General features: G+C 50.0%; 1 long non-coding RNA gene across 1 annotated transcript; it reads left to right on the top strand.

The window, feature by feature from the left end:
• The first annotated feature begins 18,204 nt into the window (after positions 1-18,204).
• On the top strand, positions 18,205-26,175 carry LOC129037931 (uncharacterized). Its single transcript, XR_008503020.1, has 3 exons — positions 18,205-18,360; positions 22,285-22,416; positions 25,132-26,175. It is a non-coding gene; the product is annotated as an uncharacterized LOC129037931 (long non-coding RNA).
• Positions 26,176-26,439: the final 264 nt, after the last annotated feature.

Genomic DNA, 26,439 nt, shown 5'->3' with positions numbered 1-26,439 from the left:
CCAGAAGGCGTAGTTACTTGGCTTTCCCTTAGAGTGGACGTGCGCTCACTCACCTGCGGCCCGGGAGGCTGAGGGCAGAGGTGGCCTTGGTGTTTCTCTTTTCAAGGCTTTGGTTTCCCTGGATCCATGAGAAGCAACCCGTTCCTCTGCTCCGTCAGGAAGCTGCTTGCTGGCCATCATGAGGTGACTTGGTAAGAGCAGGCACGCGCATGAAGCAGCCGCGATTTTCTAATTCCATTCCCCTATGCATTTATTAGTTCTTTCCATAGAAAGAATAAGCGTTCCTCATTCATTCATTCATTCATTCATTCATTCATTCATTCATTCATGCCAGTGTAGACTTGTGAGTTATTTTGTACCCAGTGGGTCACAGCTGTCATGATTTTGTCGCCGTTTGACGCCAACATGGCCCCAGACTGGGCGTGGGAGTCAGGGAAGCTGCTCCTCTGCTTCCTGTTGGTGGGCAGCCCTGTCTCTAAGCACGTCCCGCCTTCTGGCTCAGCAGGACCACACGGGCTACTTGTGGGCTGACCCCCTCATTTGCCGCTTTTCCCCCCGCTAAGCCCTGGTTCCTTTGAGTGAAAATGGTAGTGATTGCATTTTTAACTTGTGCGTACCTCAAAGCATTGAGCGGTTCCCAGGATGGAAAGAGGGCGACCTATGTAGCAGGAGCTGCGTGGAGGGACTGGCGCTCATTCCCTCTCAGACCCGACTCCGCTGTGCCTTTCCTCCTTGCATTAAGGGCGCATTAAGTACAGAGGCCAGCAACACCAGCAAAGAGAAGTGTTTTGCTAAGAACACTGAGCTTGAATCTGATGACAGCTCTCAGTCTAATGACCAGTTACGGAAACACAGGGGACTGAACACTCCTTCCTCAATGCCTCACAGATCTGCGCAGCCGAATCCAGGGAACTCTGTAGCCAAATAAATTGCAAGGAAAAACCAAGAAAATGGTGAAGGGGAATCTATAGATTCAAAGAGACACGGACATATCAATCCATCGCAGTGTCTGGATCTGGTTCCTGTTTCAAACAGTTTAAAAAATTTATGAACCCACTGGAGAAATGTAAGCGCTGACTGGGATATCCAAATGATTTTAAAGTGTACTTGCTAAATATTTTAGATGTGATGTGTTATTACTGTTCAGTTTAAAAAGAGACCTTATCTTTTAGAGAAAATTCTGAAATATTTATGGATGAAACAATACGAGGTCTGGGATTGATTCAGAGCCCCCCGCCGTGGGCACGGTGGCACGGAGAGTCTCACGAGCACTGCTGGGGGTCGCTGCAGCTGGGAATGGCCCATGGGGGCGCTCATTTCACTGTTCTTTCCTCTTCCGTATACGTTTGAAACTTCCCATAAGCAAAAGCATTAAGCTGGATTACACAGTGAATACACGCACACACAAACAGGACAGTTTCCTGGTGTGTATGGACCGCCGTGTCTATTACGTGACCTACAGCAGAATGCATCTTAGGGAGGCTTGCTGTGGTTGCATATGCACATTGCAGATGAGAAATCTTATAAGGCCAAAACCAGGCCAATTAAACTGGGTGGAGAATGGGAGCCTGGTCAAGGACGTTGGTACCAGAGTCTCGGGGATTCTGATTCAGAGCCCGCCGCTCGCTGGTGGCGCGCCTAGGTGACTGCCCACCCTGCTAAGTCCTTGAAAGGGAAACAGCAGTGTCTGCAGCAGTGCTGAGAGCACCTCCTCCCCGTCTGCAGGGGAGGGTGCTTTTCAGGGCACAGTTCTGCGCATGTGCTCAGCTGGCGCCGGCGAACGGCTTCCGGCTGCTTTTAGCATGGAGTTCAAAATCCTTGACTTGGCCTCTCAGGTCATGCACCATCCGGCTCCTGTCTGTCTTGGAGCCTCATTTTGTTATTCTCCCACGGGTCTGTTACTGCTCGGCTCCAGCCAGCGCCCTGGCAGCCTGGTTCTCCATCCGCCCCCACTCTGCGACTTTGAGTGTCATCTTCCATCTGTCTGGTGACTTCCAGTGTGACCTTCTTCCGCCACGAAAATGACCCGCCTGGGTTACCTGCCGCACGTGATGGCGCTCTTGCAGCTTGCCCTGTGGCATGATTAATTTGTGTAGTTGTTTGTTTAGTGGGCGTGTGTCCCAGGAGACTGCAACCTCAAAGAGGGCGGGCTGTGTTGGCCTTTGTTCACCACTGCAACCCAATCCCCGCTTGATGCTGAAGCAAGAAAACGTTCTCTATCCATGTGAGCTATAATTTGAGAACACACAGACACACACTCAGGACATTTCATCATGAAAGAAGCTTCATTCTCGTGTTCAGTCTTATCAATGTCACTAGGAGTTTCGAACCATAACATGAAGCCAAACACAGGGATTATCTGAGCGGATGAACATAGTATTTTGTTTTTATTCTAATAACTGGCCACCTAGATACAGCCCTGTATATGGTAAGAGTGCGTTTATTTGGTATCCAGCAAACAAAGTGCTATGCAGTTAGTAATTCCTCGGTCCATGCATTTTATAGAAAAGGCAGAGGGAAGGTAAATGGTTTCCTGAGGAACAGCTGAATGTCTAGAAATGTCAAGATGAAGAGTAGAATTTTGCATGCAAGGACACGCACGATGAGCACCAGGCCTCACGCGCAGGAGGCACACAGTACGTCTGTGTTGAATGTCGTATCTTCCACTACAAGGGTAAGACAACAAAAAGTACTTAGAAACTTTACACATTTGTCATTTGGAAACAATTCAGAGATAAGTTTTTAAGATGCTATGTATTAGTGCAGAATACTAGCCTTTTTCCGGAACAACTTTAATTACATTTATTTGCTCAAACAAGTGACTATTTCCATTTTGGAGAAGCCCATCTGAGCTAAATCACCTTGCCGCTGAGGAGGGCTGGGGAGGTGGCAGGGGTGCCATCAGGGTGTCATCTGGCTAACACACATTCTTTCTATTTTTCTTGTTTCTTATGGAAACATTCATGGCTCCATGCCTGGCATTTGCTGAATCCATCTTCTAGAGATTACGATTTTAATAGAATCCGGAGTGAGGTACCTGAGGAAGGCAGAATGAAACAGCATTTTAAAATGTATTGCAACATGAGCATCAGAACCTCTTGGTTTTTTTAAAGCACTGAAAAGAAAAATGACAAGACTCATGTCATTAATTACGTTCTCAAAGAAAATAAGGTCAGTGTAAGAGGAAATAATCTAAAATTGCAGGACGGGGCATTCTCGTTGGATCGAGGCATGAAGGAAACTTCAAGGCTGTCAGTGGTTTATCGAGGAAGTGGTAGAATCTTCCTCGGATACGATTTTTAGAAGCCGAGCCAATCTTCCATGGCAAGAGGTGCAGACGTGTGCCTCAGCTGCTAAGGGCCTCCCAGGCTGTTTCCTGCGCACCAACTTCCTCTGCTTCCTCGGTGTCTAAACCCATGGTCAAAGCACAATTCACAAAAAGCGTGTTACTGTTTTAAGTCAATTTGAACTTTAAAATTATTGAACCATAAGGAAAAATATGTCTGCTTTGTGGTCCTGGATATTTTACAAGAACCTTGATTGCTTTAGTGAATCTTAATTCACAACTCAGTGCTGGGATATTCAACAAATAAAATCACTTTTCAGAGACAGGATCAGACTCTGCTACTTCCTGCCCCTCAGCCTGCCTTTCCAAACTCCCAAGTGGCACCCTGGTGTAGACATCATGGACCTCAACAGCAGTACTTTAGTCTGATGTCTAGAACCTCTTACACTTTTATGGAAGTGGCCTGAGAGTGTTTGTGACGGGATTCGTGGTGTCTCCAACTTTCTCTCTTGCACTGTCCCACCCTGACCTGTGGGGGGAGGGAGGAAGGAAGGAAGAAGGGGGAAGGGCGTCTGCTGTCAGATGCTTACAATAGGAATTGCCCACCTGCAGAAGGGCAAGTATTGTTTCTTCTAGAATTAGTATGAGTTTGATTTTGTGAATTTCAGCTCTTTCTTAGAAGCTTAGACAAAAATTTGGTGTAAACATTTGAAATAAAAAAAATGCAATAAGCAACAGAGTGAGATCTTGTCTCTACAAAAAAATTTTAAAAGAATTAGCTGAGTGTGGTGGTGGCACCTGTGGTCCCAACTACTCAGGAGGCTGAGGCAGGAGGACGGCTTGAGCCTGGGAGTCTGAGGTTTCAGTGAGCTGTGATTGCACCACTGCACTCCAGCCTGGGGGACAGAGCAAGACTTCATCTTAAAAAAAAAAAAATATTAAAAAGGTATATTGAAAAGGGAAAAACACTCTAAATTTGAGAGTTTTAGTTAAAATGAAAAAGTAACAGGACCATTTCTGATCCTCAAAGTCAATACTTTTGAAACAGGAGAGGGAAGGGAGGTGGGGGAGCCTTGGAGCTGCTGCCAAGGAGGCGGGCAGGGGCCTCAGACACAGGCTCCAGTGCCCAGGGTGGACCTGGCAGAGGACAGTTCAGGGTCTCTGTAGTCAAACAGGTGTCAGAAATATCATGAAACCCCCAGTTTATTCGTCATGATTACACTCTAGCCCTGACCTAGCGAGGTCACTGGGCAGTGATTGATAGCAGGAAGGTGAGGAAGAGAAAGAAATAAAAATACTTGAGATGAGGCCCGAAATGGAAAATGGAATTAATCATCCCATTGCTCTAAATGCTCTAAGTGTGCTAAAAGCATTTCTTTTTTTTTTTTTTTTTTTTTGAGACGGAGTCTGGCTCTGTCGCCCAGGCTGGAGTGCAGTGGTGCGATCTCTGCTCACTGCAAGCTCCGCCTCCCGGGTTCACGCCATTCTCCTGCCTCAGCCTGCCGAGTAGCTGGGACTACAGGCACCCACCACCACGCCCGGCTAATTTTTTTTTTTTGTATTTTTAGTAGAGACGGGGTTTCACCGTGTTAGCCAGGATAGTCTCAGCCTCCCAAAGGGCTGGGATTGCAGGTGTGAGCCACTGTGCCCGGCCAAGCCCTTCTCATCTTAATGTCCTCTTTCAGCAGAAGGAACTTATCCTGGTCCTAACTGTTCAGGTCACTGCTTACTCTGCCCCCGGCTTCGTACAAAGTCACCTCCTATTTAAAGATGCTACGGAGGACCCTGTCCGCACGTGAGCTCCCCGGAGTGATGGAGGGGAAAGGGCTGCCTTCCCACTGCCGTGCGTGGAGAGCAGCAGAGACTGTGTTTGGACTCTTGCCACAGAAAAGGCTGCGTTGGCCGTGTCTCCAGGGAGGACAAACTAATTTTAACAAACTGACCCAAACAGAACTCGGAAGGTCAGTATGTTGCAATCTCCGGTCCTCCCGCCTGCTTCGTGGTTCGTTCCAAAAGCTAAGTGTGCTGTTTCAATTTGATCTGCTATTTTGGGTGATCTAGTCCCTGTTAGTTCTTGACAGTCCAGGAGGCGCCTGGTGGGTGGAGAATCTTCCCCTTTCTCCTCCACAAACCTGACCCTTGTGGAGAAGGCAGCCTGGAATCCCCTGGGTTCTGAATGTCTCCGCCTTTTCTCCAGCATAAGCGCTGGGCCTGAGCACAGTCTCTGCACAGAGGCCTGGGGTGTTGCGGGGGTGGTGAGGCCAGAGCGGGGCTGGGACTGGCTCCTCCCTGAGGCTGAAATCTGGCTTTTCGGCTCGGGATTCTGCCTCTCACTGCCTTTGGCCACAGCTCTCTCCTCCACCCTGAAAGGCCCTCGGAGTGGAGTTAGGAATACAGTGGTGACAACATGGGCTCCAGGGAAAACATCCTGGTGATGTGGGGCCCACGAGCTTGTTTTCCAGACTTGGCTCTACTGAGCAGCCCTGGAAGTTGAATCTTCACGTTGTCCAATGAGACATAAAGACTGGAAAGAGTCTTTCCATCTCTGATATACCCAGCACCGAGCTTCCCTCTTTTTTTTTTGAGACAAGATCTTACTCCTTTTGCTCAGGCTGGGATGCAGTGGCACAATCTCAGCTCACTGCAGCCTTGAACTCCTAGACTCAAGGGATCCTCCCACCTTAACCTCCTGAGTAGCTGAAACCACAGGCATGTGCCACCACCGTGCCCAGCTAATTTTTGTATTTTTTGGAGAGATGGGGTTTTGCTATGTTGCCCAGGCTAGTCTCAAACTCCTGGGCTCAAGTGAGCCTCCCATCTTGACTACCCAAAGTGCTGAGCTTATAGTCAAGAGCCACTGTTCTGGCCCAAGCTTCCCTCATTTATAAGGTGGAGCCAGATGTCTTATGGCAGACTGGATAAATATCTGATGTCATTTACTCTGTGTGTGTCTGTGTGTGTGTATGGTGGGGGTGGTAAGTTTGAAGGTAGGGTCTGTACTGTTTCTTCCTTTTCATATTTATTTCCTTTCTACTCCCTCTTGAAGAGCATGAGAATTTGGGTAACAAAATGCCTCTTCATTACAGGGACAATTTGATGTTAAAACCCTAGGGTGAAATGAAATGGACTTAACAAATGCCTGCCTGCCTATCTTTTTTGTGGGGTCTAACTTGTACCTGCTTATTCTCTGGAAAACTTCTATTTCTTTTAGGTGCATCCCACAGACTCATTTAAATGTTCACTGAGTGCTTCGTCTGTGCTGCACGTTGCTCTGCGTGGTGGAGATAAATGAGGAGTAGAAGCTGCGCCTGGCCTGAAGGCACCCTGGGTCACTCTTGGGGAAACACGGTGCCCACCGCTGATGCTCATCAAGGTTCCGGTCCTGCGGGCAAGCCCCTACCATGCAGCTGATCGTGGATCTGGCCTCTGTGACCGGCTCTAGAAGTTCCCATGAATGGACTCTTCCTCCGCGTGTTTCCGGGTGGCATCCGTGCTTTCCCGGCTCATTGCTTAGGGGTTCTATGAGAATTTCTCCGAGGGAGCCCTGGGGTGGGGAGGCAGCAGGGACCCAGCTTTCAAGCGGCAAAGGCCAGCGGCTTCTCCGCACAGCCTGTCCCTGCGTCCTCAGGCTGACGCAGGTTCTGCAAAGGGTCACCCTGACGGATGCTAACAGCGGCTTCTCCCGCACAGCCTCTCCCTGCGTCCTCAGGCTGATGCAGGTTCTGCAAAGGGTCACCCTGACGGATGCTAACAGCGGCTTCTCTGCACAGCCTCTCCCTGCGTCCTCAGGCTGACGCAGGTTCTGCAAAGGGTCACCCAGACGGATGCTAACAGCTTTTTATTGGCTTCCTCTCCTCGCTGCCTCCCTTTCCTGTGCCCACATCTGCCTCTGGGGCTGGCAGGACGTCAGGCTGCTCCTCCGTCTGGTTAAAGCTGGGCCCAATTGCTGGATGTGGGGCTCTGCTGGGAAGCTTGGAGACAGAGTGAGGACTTCGGGGAGGCAGCTCCCTTCTGGTTTGCCAGAGGGACCAGGAAGCAGCACCCACAACCCCTGCCTACCCCATGGCTTATTTGTCTGATTAACTCATCATCATCTGCCGAAACCTAGAACGGGGTCTTAGGGTGATTGATTGCTTAGGAACAGGCAGGGGAGGGGGCTCAGGGCACCAAGGGGCCGCAGGACTTGAGTCAGGGTCAGGGTGTGGGATAGGCAGAATAAACGGAATTATACAATCCTGGACCACTGGTAATACCAAGGACCTGTGTGCACCTGCTCCCCACCCCACATACCTTCCTTGGTGTTGTCGTAGAAATAGAAGCAGAAATACGAAGTTTCTTCCTTCAGTACAAGCCACAGCGGTTCTGGATACAATTTCTAACACACCCCTCCTTGCACCGCACTGCCTTTCCTTCCTGCCTGATCCCTGGGCCCAAAACCCTCGTGACTTTTTAAAGTCATATATACACCGGTTCAGAAAGACATCTGGCTGAAAGAAAAGAGTTATGCCCTGATTCATTTTCACCTTAATTCAATTTAAATCAAAGCAATCGTGAGCCACTGCTCTCCATGGTGACGCTCATCACAGCTGTGGAACTCCCCGCACCTCACCTGGGGCAGCTGGTGCTCAGAAGGCAGATGGGAGGTCAGGTGCCCCTCGGAAGCCACAGCTGGCCGCCCCTCGGAATGCTTGCTCCTAATTCTGCATTCTCTGCTTATTCAAGGGAACAGTGTTACAAACCCATGCTGAGACATCCACCTTTTCCCCCGTGGATCTTAGGGTGTGGGGCCCCTCCGGGGCTTACTGCTGCGGTGGCAAACCCTGGAAGACAGTGGGATCTCACTGAGACAGACCCTCTGCGGCCCCCGCCTTGGCTCCGGAAGATGCCTTAGTACCTGTGCTTGCCTCCCACTTGCACGAGGTTCTGAGCCCTTCTCTCCATCAGACCAAAGTGGTAGCACGCAGCTGGGCTGTTGGCAGCAGTGCTCAGTGATGGGACAGCTTAGGGAACATTCGCTGAAAGAGAGAGATGAATGAAGATTCTTGAACGTGGAAGGCTGTGATTTTGTCAGACAAGAACACCATGTGGGGAATTAGGGCCCAGAAGACTTGTTCCCAGTTGGACCAGGCTTATTCGACAGTCACCCAGGACCTGGTCGCCTCTTCTTGTGGGTTGAGAAGATCCTGCCTCTCAAAGGGAGGTAAAACTGCAGTGCCCTTCTCGATGGAATACCAGGTGAGAAAGGCTGAGCTGTGGGGGCAGAGGGGGCAGCAGCCCCTCTGTGGAAGCTCAGCATCCACAGGGACACCTGCAGCAAGGGAGGCAGAGCTGGGCAATATCCACGCAATGTGAAGATATTTAGCAATCAGTCGGAAACTAAACTCAATACGATAGCTCAGAAGACTGGTGATTCACCCTGATTAGATGGACCAGTCCTTACAAATTGCCTTTTCATGTTGTGCTGTAAATAACCAACGTATGTAATAACATTACTATACCCCAGATAGAAGATTCCAGAGGGAGAGACTCAAAGCTGCAGGTTGACAGTTGCCCAGAGCCCGAGGGGAGGCGACCGGTTCGCTCCCAGCTGTCACTCGGCTGGTCCTTCCCAGTACATGGAAGATGAGAGGAGGCGAAGCTGCAGAAGCACCTCCTGAGAAGGCGCCACATGGCTCCCGTGGCTTCTCCGGCCCCAGCTCACCTCTAACCCAACCCTCTGCAGCCAGGGCAGGGGCGTCCTCTCCCCCCGCAGCCCCGAGGGTCCCTGTCGCTGGCTGGGCACCAGAGAGGCTTTGTGATTGTCCTCAGCCAGCGTTCCCTCCCTGGGCCATGAACTCTCTGAAGAAAAGGGTGGTCTGCTTCCCTCTGTCCCTCTGAGGCGGGTCCTGCAGTAGGTCCCAGTGATCATGGAAGGTGGAAGGAGAAGCGTGGGAAATGAGGATGTGGGGTTGGCAGGAAGTGACGGCGCCCATGCCGCTGCCCGAGGGCCTCGCAGCTGCTCGTGAGGGACAAGCTGGTACTGTGTCCACCAGCAGCGAGGGTGTGCTGAGCCCAAGGTTCACCAGCTCCAAACAGTTGCAGGTGCATCTCAGCCAGGTTCTTCCCTCCAGCATCAAGGCACCTGGGGTCCTGGCTCCTAGGTCTTGTGGAATTTGCCTACAGCACGAACAGCCTTCTGGAGAGCTCCACACAAAGAACCCGACAGCCCCCCTGTCCTCCAGCCAGCTACGTTCTACGCATCAGGAAACCAAGGCACACAGACATCACCTTGGGCCACACGGCTGGTGCAGGGGGAGGTGGCCGTGAGACCACACTCTTCAGATTCCAGAGAGCCAACGTGGCCGATGGAGCTTCCTCGTGGTGACCCCCGGGCCCTACTTCCCGTGGGGCTGGAGCCCGCACAGCCGTCTCCTCTCTATGCTGTGTGGGCAAACCTGTCTTCTCCACAGGAAACCCAGCTGCCTCTAGAAATTAACCACATTCTAGAAAGTGGGTTTGACTCCTGCGTACACTTTTACTTTCTCATTTGGGTCTCCAGAGGAAATGAAAATCCACGAATAGCACAGGAGACGCGTGTGACCTGTGTGGCTTGCACCATTTGTCGTTTTCCCACACATCAGCGCAACCGGGCATGCGGGGTCCTCACCCACGGGGACTTCCTCGCCCTGGGTTACTTCTGGACAAAGAAGTCTCTGCAGCCGCCCTTTCAGTGTCTGCACGCCTCATCCTCCCTCTTCCCCAGCCCGTAGCCTGGCCCCAGGGCCTGCGGCTGCTTTGTGCTCCCAAGCTGTGTCTCACGGGGGCACCCACCCTACCGTGCCAAGCAACCTGCTGATGGGCAGAGGGAAGGAGCCCCTTCTTGGCCTCCAGAGCCCAACAAGAACCAGCTCCTGGTAACGGTGGGGTGAAGCCGGTGACGTGGGCTGATGGGAAGCCATTCCATTTAGGAGATCATTTGAACATGATGTAGATCAATGGTGTGGAATACAGAAGAAAGGCCCCTGGGCACGGCCTCCCCCACCTCCCGACCCCAGAGCCAACAGCACTTTGTGGATTAAGCCCCAGGCCCTGAGATGTGGATTAGCCTGGATTCCCCAGGGGAGCCCAGTGGAAGAACAGGGTCTGCACAGGGGACAGAGGGAGGAGTTCGGCAGTGGCAGGGGTAGGGGTCAGCGAGGCTGGAGATGCAGTGTGCTCAGAGACAGGGAAGGGGCAAGGAGCCCAGGAATTCGGCAACCTCTAGAAACGGGAAGAGGCATGAAGAGGTTCTCTTGGAGTCTCTGGAAGGAGCCAGCCTGCCCAAGCTGGGCATGAAGAGGTTCTCGTGGAGTCTCCGGAAGGAGCCAGCCTGCCCAAGCCTTGTTTTTTTTTACCCCAGTGGGACCCTTGTCAGGCTCCTGACCTGCAGAACCGTGAGGGGATGAATGTGTGTCTTGTAAGCCTCTCAGCTTGTGATGGCAGCGAGAGCTCTCCAGGAGGGGCTGTGAGCCGATGAAGAGGGAGGGTGCATGGTGGCCTCCGCCTGCCCCCTGGCCATCTGCAGCGGTGCCCCCGTGTGCTCATTAGAGCTTGATGCCCTTGTGCCTTGAAGACTTAGTCCAGACAGTCTACGAAAGTGAAGAAGGTGGCCGGGCGTGGTGGCTCATGCCTGTAATCCCAGCACTTTGGGAGGCCGAGGTGGGTAGATCACTTGAGGTCAGGAGTTTGAGACCAGCCTGGTCAACATGGTGAAACCCTGTTTCTACTAAAAATACAAAAGTTAGTTGGGTGTGGTGGTGTGTGCCTGTAGTCCCAGCTACTCGGGAGACTGGGGCAGGAGAATTGCTTGAACCCGGGAGGCAGAGGTTGCAGTGAGCTGAGATCATGCCACTGTACTCCAGCCTGGGTGACAGAGTGAGAGTCCATTTCAAAAATAATAATAATAATAAAATAAAATAAAAATAGCCAGGCATGGTGGTGTACACCTGTAATCCCAGCTACTCGGGAGGCTGAGGCAGGAGAATTGCTTGAACCTGGGAGGCAGAGGTTGCAGTGAGCTGAGATTGTGCCACTGCATTCCAGCCTGAGTGACAGGGCGAGACTGTCTCAAAAAAACAAAAACAAACAAAAAAAACCAAAGTGAAAATGGCATGGGCAGATGATGCCACGCGTCCCCTGGCCCCACACCGCCATCTGTGCGAAGAAGTGAGCAGGACACTTCAGTGGGCACCGGGAGGGAGGCAGCATGTCACCGCAGTCCATGCCCTGAGCGGTTTCGGGGTGCGGAGCTCTGCGCACGGATACCCCTCTCAGGCCCCTTTGTCTCAGCCAACAGTTGAGTGCAGTCAACTGTGTAATCCAGAACCCAGAGTATTTCTCTAGGAAAACTGCTCAGTTCTTTCCAAAATGCCATGAGAACTTCAATGATGGGAACGGGGAACAGGTGCTGGGAGCAGCTGCCGCCGATTCACGGCTCTTCTTCTTTTAAATACATTTTCTGTGGGGAAACCAAGGGCTTTCACAAGCATTTTGCTCTGAAATATTCAAGGAATGTTTCTTGTTTTTTCTTATTACAGCAACAGTTTTAGTATTTATAAGCTGAGTCAAGAGGCCTGCCGCAGAACTAGGGAAGTAGCAAGTTAGAGGGATTAAAAAAACCCAATTACTAACCCCTGCAGTTGCTTTGAAATAGCATTTGGTTGTCTACTGGCAGCTTTCTGAGATGAATTCTTGACTCCTTTACAAACCTAGGCTAAAACAGGCGCTCAGAGACTGTGTGTAAACTGTCAAATGTCACCCTCAGGCATTGGGGGTGGGCGAGCACCCGCCCTGGTGACCTGACTCCAAGGGTTTCATGGGCTTCTGCCCCATTTCCTGATCCGCTGTCACACAGCATTCCCGGCATGGCTAGGGGAGGGCCCTGTGTTCTGAGGAGCCCCGGAGTCCCTGGGCTGGGGCTGGCCATGCTCCCTCCACAGGTGTTTATGGTGTGTCTTTGTGCTGGGCCTGGGCTCGGTGAGCAGAGTCAACATGATTTTCGGGAGAGCATTTATGGTCCGTGAGACAGATGTGAGGTGTGTGCATTAGCCACACAAGAGATAAAGTGAGGCCCCGGTGTTTGCCAAACTGGGATCTCTATTAGCAGCAGGCTCTATGGCGCCCACAACAGCTCTTAGACTTGGAGCAACCGGAACACTAAGGGCTTCCGTACTTGATTCTCATTCGTGTTTTGTGCCTCCTGAAAAGCTGGGTCCAAGTCAAGTCAGCTAGTTCCTGAGGTGGAGGATTACAGATGTCCCCACTTTCTCCACACATGAGCAGGTACAGGGTCCCCACCCCGCGTCACACATGCTCCTGTGGGGAAGGCTGTAGGTTTTTCTCCCTCACAGGCGTTTGTAGTAATGGGCGCTATTTGCTCACAATGTGTTGAACCTGTGGGAATGAAAGCTGCTTAGGGCCATACAGTTAAATGGTGGCAACAGATATTTTTAAGATTAAAAAAGAATGTCACCTAAGAAACAAGAGCACACTTACCTCTGATGTCCCCAAGGCATTAGGTAGAATCCCGTTGTCCACACTGACTGGGTTTTAGGAAGGGATTTTGTGGCCTGCCTTTTTCTTAGCAAGTGACCCCAGCCAGTGTGACCTGGTCTCTGAGCCTTGTCGTCATAACCACCTGCTGAGTTCCCAGGCTTCCTGGTGGGCACTTTTCCTGCCATTTATCAGCTCAAAGTAAAGTGGGAATTGTCCAGTGACTGCCAGCAGCCAGCTCTCGGGCTGCTAGTAGACTCATGCTTTGAGGGCTGACTTCTCTGGACAGCTGCTCATGTTTCCCGCCTCAGTCAGCCCGCTCCGCCCAGCATTTGCCCCACAGGCCGAGGGCCCTGGCACCCCAGATGTCACCCTTCCTCCCACGAGGGCCACAGGCAGCGGATGGGGTACGGGCTCACACCTAGGAGACAGTGACCCATCTTCCCATGGGGCTTCCTTAGCGTGTGGTGAGGTTGCCGAGTTCTGAATCCATTCAGTGACAAGGACTGATGGTCACCACAGGCCAGTGGGGGCTGTTCCAGGTATGGGGTGCCCCTTTACCTCGGGTGTGGCTGCTCTATCTTAGGAGTAGTGGGCACTTTGTACACCGAGAGGGTCCCCGGGGGCTGCCATAGTCCTGGAGATCAGAATTCCGGGATGCAGGTGTGGGCGGGGCTGGCTCCTCTGTGGCTGTCAGGGAGACTCTGCTCCAGGCCTCTCCCAGCTTTGAGTGCTGTGAGATCCTGGTGCCCTTGGCTTGTGGGGGCATCACGTTGTTCTCTGCCTCCCTCTTCCACAGCCTTCTTCCCCTGCCTCTGTGTCTCGTGTCCTTATAAGAACACCAGTCACGGGATTCCAGGCTGACCCTCATCCAGCTCAATCTCATCTCCACTCTCAACTATCTGCAGAGACCTGTTTCCACACAAGCTCACATCACGAGGCTCTGGGGGGACATGGATTTTGGAGGAACACCTCTCAGCCCACTACAGAGCCTTTTATTACCATCAATCAAATGAATTTTTCAAAGGCACGTCTGTTATACATTTTTTTTCAGTGAGTATTTTCCGAGAACTTTTTGGGTTCAAAGCACCCAGATGGTATAAATGATGTGGAAAATGGCCCTCCCAAAAAGACGCCATGAGGGAGCTGCACATGGGGCTGGGGGGAGTCGGAGACAGCACGGGTGAGCGGACGTGTGGCTGGCGCCCAAACCAGACGCCATGTGATTACAGATCCTGCAGGGAATTACAGGAGGCAACTCAACGTAGGAGACTGGTGTCATACTAACAGAAAGCCAAGACTGAAGAGACAGGAATGACTGTCCGGGTTTCCCAGACAGGTGGCCACACTGGGCCTGCTAAAAACCGGCCCGTGGGTGTGCTGGATGCTGGGGACCGTCCCAGGAAGCAGACAACACAGGCCTGCGTGTGGCCCTGGCCGTGAGTCTCCACCTTTCTGTCTCTCTGGGCTGTGGCCGGACAGAAGGGAAGGGGGGAATCACCTACCTTTTGGTCCAGAAAAATCCATTCCACAGTTTCCACCTTCCCTCACTGACAAACGGGATTTTAAATCCCTTTATCTGGAGACAAACAGAAAGTGTGTGCTTGTGGCGAATAATTTGAGCTGATATTCTTACCAGCTGTTAAGAAACACATGCAAAAAAAAAAAAAAAAAAAAAAGACTGGTGACATCTGGCTGGCATTGATATTTTGTGACAGAGTATCTTTTTCCTGGGGGTGTTTTCCAAGAAACCAGTCTCTGGGTCCCCAGTCCCCTCACTGCCCGACTGCTTCAGCCTCCAGCCCCCAACCTTTGACCTCTTTGAAAAACAAAAAAGAAAGTGATCATATTGACCAAAGCAACTGTAACCCAAATTGCGGCCACATAATTGGGCGTGGTGACATTGCGTTAGCTCAGATTAAACAATGGCCGAGCAGCTGCTTCCCCACGCCAGGCTTTCGACTTCAACTTCCCCTGAACCACACAATGGGGCATTTTGCTGAGATGCGAAAGATCAGGAGAGGAGGCCCTGTTCCCTGCCACGGCCAGCAGACCTCCTTCTCCTCTTCTAACTGCTTGTAATCGGAGGGATTGTAAATAATGTCAGATAAACATACTAACTAACACTGTGAATGTTTTCTCTGAAATGTCCAAGTCTATTTTGCCTCATTTTCCCAAGAATGCTGATGAAATGGGCCAGTTTCAGAAGGAAGTTTAGACTGGTTAGACCCCTTCTGGATGAGCCGAGGTGCTCAGATACAGCCCGGCACCAAACAGGGACTTTGCCGTCAACAGCACACGCCACAGGTGGCGATGGCGCCATAAGATTGTCACGGAGCTGAAAGCGTCTGGTCCCTTGGCTGTCACCTGGCTGTCACGTCACAGCACAACGCATGGCTCCCGCGCCTGTGGCTCCTGCCTGTGGCTCCCGCCTGTGGCTCCCGCGCCCGTGGCTCCCGCGCCCGTGGCTCCCGCGCCTGTGCGACGCCAGCGTGAAGAAGCCCACAGTGCTGTCAGCCGGGTACAAGTCCAGCACATGTGATCGTGCACAACACACACGACCAGATAATGTTAATAAACTTTGTTCCCGGGTGCCTATTTACTATACCAAACTTGTAGTCATTATTTTAGAGTGCATTCTTTCTACCTATTAAAAAAAAAGTTAACTGTAGAGCAGCCTCAGGCAGGTCCTGCGGGAGGCGTCCAGGAGAAACCGTGTTATCACAGGAGATGACAACTCTGTGCGTCACTGCCCTCAGAGACCTTCCAGTGAGACCAGATGTGGAGGGGAAGATGGTGATATTGATGATCTTGACTCCGTGCAGGCCTAGGGTAATGTGTGTCTTAGTTTTTTAACAAAAAAGTTTAAAAAGTTAAAATGTTTTAAACAGAAAAAAGCTAATAGAAAAGGATATAAAGAAAGAAGCTATTTTTATGCAGCTGTACAACATGTTTGTATTTTAAGCTACGTGTTATTATGAGTCAAAGAGTTAAAAAATTAAAAAGTTTATAAAGCAAAAAGGTTACAGTAAACTAAGGTTGATTTATTATTGGAGAAGGAAATTTTTAACAATGGATTTAGTGTAGCCTAAGTGTGTGGTGTATGTAAAGCCTACAGCAGCACGGTCATGTCCTGGCTTCCCATTCATTTCCCACTCACTCACGGACTCACCAGAGCAGCCTGTGTGTGCAGTGTGTATAAAGCCTACAGCAGTATACGGTCATGTCCTGGCCTTCCCATTCACTCCCCACTCGCTGGCTGACTCACTAGAGCAGCTTCCAGCCCAAGCTTCATTCATGGCAAGTGCCTTACACGGCCGTACCATTTTACATCTTTTATATCTTGTTTTTACTGTACCTCTTTTCTGTTTTTAGATATGTTTAGGTGCACAAATACTTACCATTGTGTGACAATTGGCTGCAGTATTCAGCACTGTGTGAGTTTGTGGCCTGGGAGCTTTGGCCTCCAGCATGTGGCCTGGGTGTGCAGTGGGCTACACCTTCTAGGTGTGTGTGTGTGTCCTCAGTGGTGTTAACACAGTGACAAAATCACCTCACATGCATTTCTCAGAACACACGGCTGTATTCCTCCTCCTCCTGCCTTGCGTGTGGAAGCTTTTTGCAATGGTGTCGGCTGCCCATGGCTCCCACCCAGACCCCGCAGCACTCATGCAGAAGTGTCATGTTCTGTGTGGCAGGGACCGGTGAGTGCATGTTTAATCTGCTGTTAGAAGGGCCCCTGGGTGTTCCAAGAATGGCCCCAATGCACCAGGACTGGAGGCCCCCTGGGTGGAGAAATCACCTCTCCCAGCCTTTCAGTTCACAGATGGGGAAACTGAGTCTAAATCCATTTCCTCAGGCCCCCTGATCACAGTCGGCGCCCTTGCCATCGGATGTGTAACAGCTATGTACTCCCTGCACCTCCAGGCTGCAGGGACCGCGCGGAGAACGTGGGACCTTCGTGCTCTCTGTGCCTTGTGACTGTAGGGGCCCAGCGTGTTTGCTGAAGGGAGCCCTCTGCCCCCTCTGGTTTGGGTCTTTCCAAGGAAGTGCAGGCAGTGGATCCAGGAGATCACAGAAATCCCAGAATGGAAATGTGAAAAAAAAGCACTTCCCTGGGGTCAGCAAAGGTCGGGAAAAGAACTGGTAATTACTTCAGTAGAGTGCAGGGAAACACAATCTCTGCAAAACTGAGTTTCAAAGTCCTGATTTCAAGGGAGGTGGATATTGGAAAAAACAAACAGCCAACACCCAACCCGAGTCTCTGCCTGTGGAGCCTACGACCGCCTGGCTGCTGCGTATCTGCTGAGGTGACATTGCTCAGAACACAAGCTCATGGGTTCACGCTGTCCTGCTGTGGGGTCAGAAGGGAGGTGATGAGCAAAGCCCAGGTCGCCTCCCACCACGAGCATTTCCCGCAGGGCCTGTGGGTGAAGGACCCTTCCCTTTCCCTCCAGATGTCACCCTGCCCCTGAGTCCCTTGTCTCCTGTCTTTGCTGGTGGATGTGAGTACCTTGTCCACTCCTTTAAAACTACATAGAACACCTTACAATGTCCCGATTATGCTCCAAAAGGTAAAAGCTGTTTCACAGGGCGTGTGTGTGCATGTGTGTAGACCAGTGCTGTACAATTTGGTTTAGAACCCTGAAAAAAATCTCAATTCTTTCTCATAATTTAGTGCAGGGAATAGAATAGAAGACAGTGTCAGGGTGGCAAGCTTCAAAACGTGTAAGTAGGATCGTGCCGTGGCTCATGCCTGTAATCCCAACACTTCGGGACGAGGCAGGAGAATTGCTTGAGCCCAGGAGTTCAAGCCCAGCCTGGGCAATGTGGCAAGACCCCATCTCTAAAAAAAAAAAAAAAAAAAAAAAAAAAGATACACAAATTAGCCAGGTGTGGTGGCGCATGCCTGTAGTCCAAGCTACTTGGGAAGCTGAAGTGGCAGGATGGCTGGAGCCCAGGAGTTCAAGGCTGCAGTGAGCTATGACTGCACCACTACACTCCAGCCTAGGCAACAAGCAAGACCCTGTCCCTAAAGAAAAAAAAAGCGTGAGTTGCTGAGGCCCAGAGAGGCCAAGGGACTGGCCTGAGGTCACACAGCAGGGGCACACCGTGTGGGGCGAAGCTCGAGCTTCCCCCATCCGTGTGTGCTTTCCTTGTTATTAATTCACATGAGTGAATAGTTGCAAATGATGCATCTGGATAAACACTGGGCTTCTGTTTCCCCATAGCTGCAGGAGAATCACAGTCTCAGTGGCTGCTGCTCCTGACGGGCACGCGTGCTGCCCAGTCTGGAGGGTTCGCTGCAATCAGTGCTACAGCTTTAGAAACTGTGATTTACTGCTGATTTAAAACTCTTCAAAGAGCTGACTTCCTGCTGACGGGGCTGAGGGAAGAGCGGCAGGCGCAGTGCTGGCAGCGACCCCAGCAGGGCCTCGGTGCGGAGGCTGGAGGAGCGCCTTCTTTTTAGGAAAGGACGCTTCAGGCTCAGCCTCCCGTCCATGCTCCTCTTCCGTGTGAGCGCAGAGAAGGTCCTCGGTTCTGTCTGCTGCTTCACTCTGGGGGTGAGGGTGCCTCTGGAGTCTCTGAGGGGACGCGGGAAGGACGTTCAGTTCAGAGCTTTTAACCAAAACTTTTACAGCAGCCGGCGGGGCAAGGGCTCCCGCAAACTCTGAGCTTGAGAGACAGCACCTCACATTTTCGAACCCTGGCCCACGTGGAGCCATGCAACGCTGCTCCAAGGAGGGAAATGGTGGCCCTGGCGCTCTGGGGAGGCCTGGAGGGCTGAGCCTCGGGCAGTCAGCACCACCCTTCCCTCCCCTTGGTTCCCAAGAATCTGAGAGCGATTGAGGAATTGAGGCTGTGACGTTTTAGGCACCCCCAGGATGAGTACAACGGGGTTTAACACGAGGGAGGCTGCCGCGCTCTCCTGCTTGGTCACGTTAACTATCCACATTTTCCCAAAGAGCGAGGATGAGCGCGTTTCCTCAAGGTTCTTTGGTGGTGGTTTCAGTTCCTTGCTTCGGTCTCTGGCTGAGAGAACTGACTGCACAGGCTTAGCCTTCATTCGTCCAAGACCCAAAGCTTCCAGGATGCAGACGGGAGCTGCTGTGAGCACCTGTGCACCTGCTGATTCTCCATGAGGTCCTGCATGGCCATGGTGAGCTCTTTCTACAGAAGCTCAGGACTTGACTGGTGTTAGGATGGAGAGTCATAGTGTTGTCTTGCTTTACTTTTTTTAAAAAAAATAGACACAGGGTGTTGCTCCATTGCCCAGGCGGGAGTGCAGGGGTGCAATCACAGCTCGTGGTGGCCTCAACCTCCTGGGCTCAAGCAGTCCTCCCGCCTCAGCCTCTCAAGGAGCTAGGACCACAGGCATCACCATGTCACCTCATTAAAACAATTTTTTTTTCTTTGGTAGAGATGGGATCTCACTATGTTGCCAAGGCTGGTCTCAAACTCCTGGCCTCAAGTGATCCTCCTGCCTTGGCCTCCCAGTGTTGGAGTTATAGGCATAAGCCACCATGCCTGGCCTTGTTTTACTTTTTATAAATCATGTATATAAACATATTTTATTAATCCCAATACAACCAAGGCCTTCAAGTCCAAAAGACCTGCAGCAGAGGAGGCAGAGCAGAGAGATATGTAAGTACAGGAAACATATTCTTAAGGTCTGTTTTCAAGATTTAGTGAAATTGGGAAAAGGTATGGAAAATATTTTCATATTTTGTACTTACAATTGTCACTGTGAAAAGAGTTGCTTTTTATGGAGTGACATAAATTTGAAAAAAAAAAGGTTCTGTTTAAGAAATTAGATACAGCTCTGAATTATACATGTAATGTTATTCAACTCAGTAGAATGTGGTGTGTGGGCAATTATCCAGCACGGTAATTCCACATTACAAACCTTTAAATTTAAAACAGATCAAAATAAATCAATTTTGTAAGTGGCTTTACCTAGGTGCAGTGTTTGCATTATGCAACATTTATTTAATATTGTCACGCTGTCCTTGAAGAGCCCGTTTATTCATATTTTGGTCCTCAACCAGGAGCAGTGTCTGGTATCTGCACAGCTGCCTCTGGGAGCAGCTCCCAGAACAGTGGCTGCAGAGGCACAGGTGGTGGCTCCACCTGGGCATGCTGTGGGCTGCGGTGGCCTCCAAACACCTCCAGGAGTGAAAACCCAAACTCTCCTTTGCTGTAAAGCATAATTTTTGTTTTAAATCCTAGATTGAAAAAACCATGTCACAGGAAGTTTGGAAGCAAACTTTTTAATCCTAGTATTCTTTTTTTTGGAGGCAGAGTCTCGCTCTGCCGCCCAGGCTGGAGTGCAGTGGCGAGAGTCAGCTCACTGCAAGCTCCGCCTCCCGGGTTCACACCATTCTTCTCCCTCAGCTTCCCAAGTAGCAGGGACTACAGGTGCCTGCCACCATGCCCAGCTAATTTTTTGTATTTTTAGTAGAGACGGGGTTTCACTGTGTTAGCCAGGATGGTCTCGATCTCCTGACCTGGTGATCCACCCGCCTCGGCCTCCCAAAGTGCTGGGATTACAGGCATGAGCCACCGCTCCCGGCCCAGTCCTAGTATTCGTAACCACAGTCATTCGCCATTTTTCTTGCACTTCTTTTTCCTATGTGCACTTTTTACAAAGTTGCAATCATAGTCCAGGAACAATTTTTACATCCTGTTTTTCTTTTTACTCAGTATGTCATCTGCAATTTCTAAGTTGCTACATAGTCTTCAAAACCATAATTGTAAAAGACTGCTTAATACTTCATTGGGCATTTATTTTGAAAATTCTCTCTTCTATAAATGACACTATGACCAATATATGCCCCTCCCTCATGCCATATTAATACTGGGTCAAAGGACATAAACATAATTTTGTTTCTTGATACACATTGCCACATCTCTCCTCCTCGCATTGAACAAGCTTCAGTATCACTAATATATAAGGATACATTTCATCACAACTTATCATTACATTTTTGTAACATAATGAAATAAACGATTATTTAATTACATTATTTGACCATGAGCAAGTCTGGCTATTTTCTCATTAAAATTTACAATTTTTCTTTCATGTTTATCTAAATCATATTAATGGATTTCTTATCGATACATTTTTCTATCAATTTGTTTGATCTTTTTATGTAATAAATAATCCCTTATGCTGCTTCTTAAATCTCTAGGATTGTTAGAATGTATCAGGAGCATCAAACGCCATTTTTTAATTGTTTTTTCCATAGAACCTGCATTTATTTTTACTTTAATGTTTTACCATTTGGTTGATGGAAGTCACACTTAACTGCCAAAGAGAGCTGTTGAGTTAGTCAACCAGTGTGCAAATCTGATTTGATATCATGCCAGCCCAAAGGAAAGACCCTGGTTTCTGCAGGGCATGGAATGGGTAATGAACTCTGACCCTTTCTGTAAGGAGGGTGGATGACAGCGCGGGGATTCCCATCAGGACTTCCACTTCCAGGAAGGTTGATGGGCTCCAGCCATCTGCAGGCTGCGTCATCCTCTGCCTGAACTCACTGGGGTGCAGTCAGAAGGTGCCCAGATGCCCCAGGGTTTCCCGGGGCTGCTGAGGGCTTTGAGAAGGAGGCTTGCTGGGCCCCAGGGCAGGGAGGAGGTGCCAGGAATTAATTTCATTTTTGCAAATTCACATTAGGACTCAGAACTTTGGAAGACTCATGGAAATTCTCGAAAAATTATTCTGCCTCCAAAGCATTGTGAGAAAGCTGGATCGATAAACATCATTGCTGACTGTGTGCCAGGCACTGAGCTTGGCGCTTGGTGTAAACGGTCTCTGCTCCTCACAACGATTCTAAAAGGCTGGCAGGTTTTTTTTACTCCAGATTGGAGAAACTGGAAACTCTGGGTAAAGTGTTCCTTGGTGATGTGGCGGGTGACTTGCAGTGCCATGACCCATCCGACTCGAATCTTACGCTCTTCTTACTGGCTGTGGGTCCTAACAGAGACATGGACGCCATTCTTGCCCAGTTATCCCTTCGGGATTTGTTAATCTTTTACCTGAAGCTTCAAAGTTGTCAACTGGTCTAAGGCTCCGGGCCAAGTATGGACTTTACATGGTTCAGACAAGTTGCCTAGGGATTAATTTTCTTCTTTGTGCTTTTTCTGTAATTAAAAGATTTTCTTAAACAATAACTGTGTATCAGAAAAATACAATAAATTCTTTAAATATTTTTATGAAGCAGACAATTTGCTTATAAAAGCAATCATGGCTGCAGGGCTTAGGGCAGAAGAAATGAATGTTTCCCTGAGATTTCCCCTTTTTGGCCGTGGCTAACCAAGCAGGCCACTAATGATGAGATTGGAGGGAATTATGTGTCATTTCCCTCATGGGGTGGCCAGTTTTCGGCAGCAGGGCAGGGTTCCTGGGGACTGTGAAGCCTCTTTGGTTTTGTGATACTCATGTGAGGCCTGGCCCACATCACTCAGACTGTTTTATTTCTCTTTAGGTCTTGGACCTGGACCTGAGAGAGCCCAGAACACCAGTAGCAGCAGAAGGGCTGGAGCGTCACACAGCAACTGTGGGCTGGGGTGGCTCTGGAGCTGGTCGGCGTGACTCTGCCGTTAGCTCTGTTCCCTTGGTGAGGTGATTCAAATTCTCAGAACATGGGGATAATAGCTCTGTGTAGTGCTGCTGTGAGGGTTAAACGAGATAAATATGTGCAAAAGTGCTTAGTAGAGACACACTTCATATTCTCAGTCACTGCCTGTGTTCCACCCAGAAAAAGTGCTTTCTGAGTCAAATTGTATCTGTTTTTCAAGGCTCAGCTGATCCCAGCTGTGAATAAGTTTATAGGCAGCTTACTGTTACCCCAGGCAGGAATCCCTCTACTCCAGCTGAGATTTTTTTCGCAGTTAGGGCCTGTTCTACGGAGTAAGCCGGCAGTAATTACATTTAGCCTTATGTTGCTGTGTGCATTTTAATGTTTGTGCCTGAGTAGATTATAAGCTCTTTGAGGGCAGGAACCATGTGTTCGATGTCTTGGAATATCTTACAGAATCTCGAATAGTGGCCAGTCCTCCAGCAGAATCTGCAAACTGACTCTTTAGTGTGAGCCGGAAACTGCAATGCTGTTTTCAAAGTGCTGGCCTTCAGGAGGTAGAGAGACCACACTGGCCAGTGCACATGGTCCATGCCAGACGGCTCCATCCTACCTCCCTTCGCAGGGGCTCGACAAGGGCAGGCTGGGTGCTTGACTCAGCCAATTCTGAAGATAGGTTTTTGTGTGGCAGAGATCAGCCAGAAAAAGTAATTCTAGTTTGATTTGGTCATTTATTGGCATGAGGTTTTACTTTTGCCCGTTGTGGTCAACCAGATGTACTGGTTGGTGCTGGCTGCAGCCCACGGAAGGCCCCACCTGTGCCACGGGCACAGACAGATGGGGGCAGCTGCCTGGAGACAGGACCTTGGTTTCCGTTTGATGCAGTCACTCCAAATAAACATGCCAGTCTATTGTTTGTAGCTGGCGTCATTGACTTTCACAGATAACCTCCAAAAGAAGACAGGGTCTCTCCACCGGCCTGGGTGGGGGTGCAGCTACACCTTGCACACGGTTTCATATGAAGAGAAACATGAGATGAAATAAATAAAGGAACAGGAAAGAGAGATACAAGAACTAAGAATGAGGAGTGTCTCACTTTTCATCTTTCTCTTCTCGTGTCTTTGGGGTGCCACAATTTTAGTGACTGGGACTAGTGATTCCAGCATATAATACATTTCACAATCACAAATTACATTTTGTCTGTTTTCCAACACGTTTAAAGTATATGAAATATAACATCACATCAGTCTTCAGAATAGTGATAGAGTCAGGTGTTACGCATGATCGTTCTACTAAGTCTATTTGAGGGAAGCAAACCTTGAGAGTTCTGGGATGAGATTCCAGCGTCTGTCGACCTCGGCACCACCCGGGTGCTGGTTTCTCCTGAATCCGAACCTGCGTTTTAAGCAGACCCAGGCGGTTTCTCGCACATTCGCGTTGGAGAAGCTTTGCTTTGGGGTCGGAACAGAAGTCCCCTCCATGTTCCGCTGGGTTACAGCAGGCCCCCAGGTTAGTGGTCCTCCCCCGACTTGCCAGAAATAGCAGCCTTCCTTCTTTCAGAAGGCCTGGGAAAACTGCTCAGGCTGGGACTTGTGGGTGGTGAGATTTGGTGCCACAGGGGGCTTCTAGTTGAGATTTGTTCCCCATCCCCCGGGTCCCAGTGGCTTTGCTTGTGAGAAACTGTTCTGCTCTTTTAGGGTTAGCAGCAGCCACTTCAGCACAGGCTGAGGGTCTCTTATCTGAAGTGCTTGGGACCAGAAATACTTTGAATTTTGGATTTTTGGGGGGATTTTGGAATATTTGCATATACATAATGAAATATCTTGAGACGGGACCCAAATCTAAACACCAAATTCATTTATGTTTCATACACGTAGCCTGAAGGTCATTTTATATAACATTTTAAATAATTCGTGCATGAAGCAAAGTGCTGACTGTGTTTTGACCGTGACCCATCACATGAGGACTGGTGGAGTTTTTCACTTGTGGTGTCATGTCGAGGCTCAAAACATTTCTGATTTTGGAGTATTCTGGATTTCAGATTTTCCTATCAGGGTGTTCACCTGTGTCACTGCTCTGCCAATCCACCACCAGGCTTGTGCCCCTCAGGTGAGACACATGGTCCAGGGAGACCTTGGGTCTCAGACAGACAAAACTGACAAGGACAAAAATGCACCCTCAGCTGAGAAGAGGGCACCAGAAACGAATTCTGGTTAAAAACACTGTGGGGCAGTCAGGTATCCGACCTATGTGGTTGCCGACGAGGGAGTGGGTCACGGCTGGCCGATGTGGTGTGCAGGAGACAGGGGCTCGGTTCCATGGTCACCGACGAGGGAGTGGTCACGGCTGGCTATTGTGGTGCACAGGACATAGGGGCTCGGTTCCATGGTCTCTCCCTGTGAGCACTGCAGAGAAGGCATCCCAGTGGACGCCACTCACACGGGGGCAGGGAGGGGTGGACAGCGCGCCGAGGGGCTTTCCGATACACTAAAATTGCCTAACACAGCAGTTCCTCATGGATATTGGTAATGAAGGCAAGATGTGTTTTTGGTTTATTGTTACTGTTGGCAAGTCTCCAAAATTCATACAGCCCAGTTTTCTGATGGAAACTGAGAAACATTTATCAACGACAGTATCTACCCAATAGAATCTTGTTAACTTAAATGCAATAATGTGTCTGTAGAGCACTAGAGTCTTTGAAAGAGACCCGATCATGAAGTAAGAGTATCATGTTTTATTCTCGGTGAACTTCAGGAAGTACAAGTACTGCCCCTGGCTGGGAGTTTCCTTCTTCATTTTCCTGCACGGAGTGCCTTCGATCACACATGTCGTGTGCATGAATCAGGTCTTCTCCATTTCCCAGAGGTACGTCATGCATTCTAGAGAGTTCTGTCTCTCATATGAAGTGCTTCCTACAGAAAGAACGAATGTACAGCTCTTCATGTTGCCAAAGCACCAAGACACAGTAAACCCACACAGGCACATTCCACAGGGCATTTTGAGTGGCTGGAGACCACGGCACCAGAGCCCAGGGTGGCATCTGCACCCTCCCATATGGGAAATGGACATGACCAGAGGCAGAGACCAGACTTGGCGGCACGTGATGAGGCTGCACAGCCCTGAGGAAGCTGCTAGGCCCCGACACTGGGTGGCCTGGACAATCCAGCCTGACAAGGAGCTGCATTCCACCTGCGTTGGACATGGATGCTGACAGACGGCCACACAGAAGCTTCTGCAGCCTGGTGCCCACCAGGCCCACAGAGGAAAAGGGTTCTGGAGTGAAAAGCCTCATCTGGCACTCAGGAGGTGTCTGTGTGAGGGCAGGGCCCTGTTTGCCCCTGGGTGTCAGAAGATATGAAGGACCGGATCTGGGCTTGGCCACTCCTGAGACAACCTCAATGGATCCTGCACACAGCATTCCCACGCTAGGCTGGAGGGACTTTGATGGATTCTGTACACAGCATCCCTGGACTGGGCTGGAGAGACCTCCTGCCTGCTTACACACACTGGAAGGGATATTGTTGTGTGAATTGTTTTCTGAACACACCATTTTCCTTACAGAAACTCCTATTCATCCTTCAATCCCAGGTCACAGTCACCTCCTCCGGGAAGCCCTCCACCCTCCATCGCTGGTCAGTGTTGGGTGGTGTGCCTGTCTCCTCTTTGGACTGCGAGCTCCCTGGGGTCCTTGTGATGTCTTTTCATTGCTTTCCTCCACTTCCCTCCTGGTTCTTGGCACACACTGGGTGCTTATTGAACAGATGGTCAGTAAATTTAAAGGATGAGACGTACTGAATTGGTATTTGTATCAGGTGTTTTTTTTTTCTGTATCAGATTTACAAGATCCACGATGCCCACCATGTGCTAAGAGCAGTAACTACACCCCATTCTCTCCGCACATTTTCCTGCTGCCACAGGCTTACGTTTTTATCCTATTATGAACTTAACGCTTCTTGAATTCACTTATTGAATTATTATCCTGCCTGCTCAGCGAAGAGGTGGATGCCTGTGGCTCTCAGTGGTGTCTATCCTGCCATGGGCTGAGACCTGTGACTTCTCCAG

The sequence above is a fragment of the Pongo pygmaeus genome, chromosome 5 (assembly GCF_028885625.2).
Source record: "Pongo pygmaeus isolate AG05252 chromosome 5, NHGRI_mPonPyg2-v2.0_pri, whole genome shotgun sequence".
NCBI classification, from domain to species: Eukaryota; Metazoa; Chordata; class Mammalia; order Primates; family Hominidae; genus Pongo; species Pongo pygmaeus.
The sequence above is the reverse complement of the archived record's forward strand: the minus strand, read 5'-3'. Positions and strand labels throughout refer to the sequence as shown.